The sequence below is a fragment of the Vanessa tameamea genome, chromosome 15, assembly GCF_037043105.1.
Source record: "Vanessa tameamea isolate UH-Manoa-2023 chromosome 15, ilVanTame1 primary haplotype, whole genome shotgun sequence".
In the NCBI taxonomy this organism is placed as follows: Eukaryota; Metazoa; Arthropoda; class Insecta; order Lepidoptera; family Nymphalidae; genus Vanessa; species Vanessa tameamea.
This window is the reverse complement of record NC_087323.1, coordinates 8,953,947-8,959,946: the sequence shown is the minus strand read 5'-3', so window position 1 is coordinate 8,959,946 and position 6,000 is coordinate 8,953,947.

Below are 6,000 nucleotides of genomic sequence, written 5' to 3'. Positions count from 1 at the left end.
GATAAGATAAAATAAAAATCCCATTGAATTATAACTTTCAACACATGGTTTCCTAATTGCTTCTTTTATTCAGTAATATATTTTCTACGTATTATTTTTACTATGAAAGGTCAATCATGTTTCCTCTTCTTAGAATTCACTCGTGTCTAAATATTTTTTTCTCTTCGCTGGAAACGATCATATCTTTTCTAACTAACTCATTGCACTTTTTAATCGTTTTCTCTTTCTTTCCCTCATTCCTAATTTAAATCTACAGAATGTCTATGTGTAGGTAAATACATATGTATGTTTAAATGTGTGTTTATTGTTTGTTAAGCTTAAGCCATTATTCAATGAACACTTACGTTGTAAATTATTAACGCACTTTTTTGCGTTAGAAATAAATGTGTCGTTTAATATTCTCATTTTTTAATTTATATAAAGCTTATGGTTATAAAATTGATTTACTTATATGCTGTGACTGCAGACGGCATGACGTGATGACGCTCTCATATGACGTCATACTCCCTCTCCGCCGCTGCTATGTGCTCCCATGTGTAACGACTATATTATAATAATAAAACATATTTTTTATTAAAGAAAGTCTATCTTTTTATTTAGGTTTTAATGTTGATTTTCCTCAATAATAAATTAATTCATTAGCTCATTTTGAAGTTTTACATCTGACGAGTTTCTCATAATGGAAATAATATTTATTTTTGGATGAAATGAGTTTTGGTAATTTTATATGACAGGAGTATAGGAGACACGTTTATTGTCTTATTAGTAAGCTGAGATAAGCCTTCCAAATCATTAGTTCTGTAACAAGAAACTCTAATCTCAACGAAATGTCAGAATGTTATACGTGTTATTGACTATAATAATTATGAAATTTATAAGATACAAGTATCAGAATGGCGTATCATTGTAAGTTTATTGTCAACATTTCATGAGTGAGATACGAAGTGATTTCTTACAGAATCGCACTGATGTTTGAAATTTATGACAATTGATTCGGTTTATGAGTCTAAAGAATTTTGTATTGACTATGTAACGTTATAAATATCGAATCAAAGTATTTTAATTTTAATATTGTCATGTCATTTTACAAAGTTTATCTGTACTAATATTATAAAGAGGTAATGCTCTTAATCTACAAAAAAATTGCTAGAAAACTACATACTACTAATTACATACTAAATACAGTCTTAAAGGCTGTATTAATAGGGTATAAATTATAATGATATCACACATTAATGCAGAGCTTTTGCAATTTTTGTCTAACAAGTCGTTTCGAAGCATTATCCTCTAAAATATAATAACTTTGGAAGTTACCACCAATTCTAAATTATATTGAACCAAAATAACGTTATGGGCGACAAGGTAACTGGCTTTAACAAAAAAAAAAAAATTTAATTTATGATCTGTGAAAAATTTCTGATGTGTTTCACAATAAAATTATGAAACAAACCAATATTTACATTCTTCATGTTTGCAATTTATGACACACCTACCGGTTATTTTATAAAGTAATAAATAAAATAGTTACAAAATAAATATGTAATTTACTTAATATTTACTTGCTCAACGCACTTCTCATTTTATTTATTATTAATAAACTACACGCGTGCGAAGCCGAGCGCGTCGATAGTTAAAAAAGCAACTACGATATTTTTGGAATAAAGCAGTTTCAGTTTTTACTATATAAGAATTCAATACTTAAAATTTCACATCATGCATTATAAGCATTTAATTAATTCCACACACAATTGATCATTTTCATCTCTAGGTAAACTTGATGCAATTGCAAAATATTAAATACTCATTTTATTTTGAAATGAGGAACAAAGGATTGCGCTTTTCATCCGCCATTTTTGCCACGGATTCTGTCTTTAGGCCATTTTATTTATGTGGTAAAAAATAAATTTGTTACATTTTGTAACTTCGGAAATATTATTATAAGGTTTTTGGACGTCAGAAATAATCAAGACTAAATCCAGGATAATCCTTTTTCTACTAAATATTTTTAAAAATAAAGTCGACATCATCTATGACAACTATTATCTTTCAGTAAAAATAACAAAGTAGGTATATTATAAATGAGTTTTCACTGAAAACAAAGGAACAAATTTTAAGTATCAGAAGTAAGGAGGTCTGAACTGTGCAAAATATTAAAAAAAAAAAAAACAAATAGGACGTAAGATATTTCTTCGCTCTTTAAATCAAAAGGTTGACAGCGCATGCGGGCTAGAAGAATTTTAATTGTCGCCTACGTTGTTTTCCAAGAAAGTAAGCTAACGAGTGTCAAGGTTCTCGTAATATCCGCTATCGATGTATTTTACAGACACGCGAATAACAAACACAACAATGAGTGAGCAACTCCGCGTTTTTATTCGAAACAACAGCTATGTCGATCTTAGAGTTCTCTAATTATATATTTTTAGGCTTAGTATAGATAGGTAGATGTTATAGGGCTACTATCGAACCAGTCAAATTAAATAAAATTAAAATATACTTTATTCAAGTAGTCTTTTACAAGCACTTTTGAATCGTCATTTAACAAACTATATTAAGTGAAGCTACCACCGGTTCGGAATGTAGATTCTACCGAGAAGAACCGGCAAGAAACTCAGTAGTAATGTTTATAATACTAAGAGGTAATTTTACCATTAAGCTATAGATACATTAGCTCTCTTTAAACAAGCATTAGTTGGACATATATTTTAACTAACAACGACGTATTTCTAACTCAATAAATACTAATCAATCTGTGCATATATTAAATGTGTAACGGGGTCGTGTAAACAAGCTAGTGACATGATATATCGATTATAAATAGATCAAAAGTAAATCTTTAAAGAATAATTGATGTAATACAATAATAAATTTTATTGTGAGAATGCAACAATTCTAAGGAATTTGCGTATAAGTCTAAAGTTATACGTAATTTATGAATTTAGAATGGTATACTAATAATTACATTTACACTAAATAAAAATCATAGACTTCGAAACATTCACTGATATGTACCTATATTGATTAAAAATGTAGATACACACCATTTACAAAGTGAAAAATTTTAAACAAAGTGGATCGTGAAATATGTCGATGCCTGAGGTACCTGAAGAGAGAGAAAGGTACCTGAAGAGAGAGAAACGGCAATTAATAGGGCTTAAAACACGTCGGAGAAGGTTATACTTATCGAATAATCGATACCACCAATAGTCAATACTTTGTTGTGATGATGATAGGTGGAAGGAATCGTGAGCCAGTGTAATTTTAGCCATAAAACCTCAGAAGACATTATTGGTTGTATATTTCTGGTAGTACCAATTTCCATGAGCAAAAGTGACCTATGACTCATTTGCTCTGCCTTCTTAAAACTAATAAAGGAGGGAAGTGGAATATTTAAGGATTTTTGAAGGCAATTGCGATTGCGAAAAATCTTGAATTAGTAAAGATTAGACGAACAGTCACCCTTCACACCAAATCATCGTGTCAAGGCTCAATAATAGCATCCGCATTCCGTTCGTTGATTTCAGATGTCATTACAATGTTGTTAGTGATGCTTTTTCTTTATCGGTGTTGGAATTGTATTAGTGAAAGGTTTATTCATTAATTCATTCACTCCAAATTAAATATTAGATATTTATATTGGTAGAATTTTTTTTATATTATTATTGATAGAAAAAAAATGCACTTGATCTTTTGGTTAAAACAGCGATCCCAACAACATTTGGATAAGGGATAAAATGTAAAATATGTGGCAAGGGCAGCAATAAATAAAATAAATGTGATTATAAATGAAAATAATGTATATATATAAATAATATATATTACATTAAATCATTACTAAATGAAATAATGTTTTGTGTCTTTATTGGTGTGCAAGTTATTTGGGTGCCGAATGTCGGGTAGAAAATGTCGGTTAAAGTTGGCAGGGAAAAGCTGAACGAATGAATCACATTTTATCAATTATACACGAATATTGCGGAATAATAAAATTGCATCTTATTCCAATCGAAGTAGAAATAAAGATAAACAAACCGTAGCTTAACATATTCCAGCTATATGCACTACGACTTTTTTAAAAACCTTTATTTATTATACAACAGTATTCCATCTTACTTCTAATATTCACTTTAGTTTTTCTTCCAAACTTCTAGCAGCAACTTCACCGACGTCTTGTGTGTGTGTGTCTGATTAAGAGTAGGTTCTACTGAATTTGGGTTTAGTGACTAAACGCTACGCAAGACTACATCAATTCATTCATTATTGTACATTAAGCCATAAAAAATTATATTTATGAAACATAAAGTCCAAATCTATAAGGAAATACCACGTGAAATGTGACATTACTAAAACTGACCTCGGAAATTTAAGCCAAGTATTGTTTGAGATCTTGATGGCTATATTATGGACTTATGGCAATTGCACATCCCAAAAACTTATCGTAGGAAAACATATGGTAACATCAGGCATTCGTATTTTTGATAGATATATTTACGAAGACGAGTCTTAAATATATGTAATAAATATATAATAATATACATAGTATCAAATTAAATCTTAGATTGACCCCTGTACATTTAAAAATGTCGCCCTGTAATCGAAATTTTGTATAGCTTTTTTTAATATTCATGTTTTGGAAGATAAATAAAAAAAGTTTTTGCTAGCTTGAAAAACTTTTTTTTTTATTCACCCCATTTTGCTGTTACAGGCACTAGCCCCGAGTGCCTCTAGTATAAATACAGCACTAATATGAATCCTATTTCGATTAGCTTACCTTTACCTTAGTCTATTTTTTAGAAGTTGTCTAGATCCATAAGCGCTGCAATTTTATTATATTCAGTCAAATTGATTTAAATTTTAACAAGACCAACGTATGATTAATTGAATTAGACTATCTTGCTTGAAGTGAGAGATTTTGTTTATATTATATGATAGGAGTGTATGAGACAATGTCTTTTTCGCAAATTTCATATCTAAAACATAATAAACATAAAGTACAGCAAGTAAAACATAGTTATTTTTTCTCACTGGCAACAATTTATAGCTTTAATCGAGTAATTATTCGGTGACAATAATGTAATATGTATAAATATATAAATCGAGTAATTATTCGATCAACAATACTGTGGTATTGCTAATCGAAACTTCTGCTATAGTCGTACGTTTTGAAATATATTTAATTAATATGATGCATACTGCTTCCTAGCTACGTCGTTTCGTTAGAAATGTATGACTTCGTAAGAAATTTTCGATTTTCATGTAAATAAAGTATCGATGGTAAAATTTAATCATAATTGGTTTAACTTAACTTATTATAACATATTCAACGGTACTTTTTTATATTGGTGAACTTTATACAATCAAGCGTGCATTGATAGAGAGGAGACATCTAAATTACTAGTAATGAACAGTGTGCTAGATTCTTTCACTTTGTTTTCATAGATAATATTCATGAATGTTACTAAAACAAAATACAATTAACACGGACGTATTCATTAAATCTATACTAATATTATAAATGCGAAAATAACTCTGTTTGTCTGTCTGTTGCACTTTCACATCCGAACAATTGAATCGATTTTGATGAAATTTTGTATGTAGCAAGCTTGAATCTCAAGGAAACACAAACAAAGTCGCCGGTTACAACTAGTTATTTATATAAAAGTTTATATCTGAACGAAGTATGCTCAAACGTTCGCAAAAACTTCACCTAGGAACAATACGGCTTTTCCACTCGGGATTATTCAAGTTAATAACATTAATACATCGCTTAAATGCGTCAGTCATTCGTCGCATGTCACAAATATTTACAAACCAATCCTAATCTTTGCTGAAGCGTGGCTTGGTATTAAGATATTAGTGAGAAAGCCTCTTATATGACACGTTATACGCATACCAACTCTGAAGGTCATCGTTACTTCCACCAAATAAGGCTTAAAACCTAAGGATTCTCTTTTCAGCACAATATAATAATAGCCGAGAAGGTACTTGGAACAGCGTGCGTCTTAA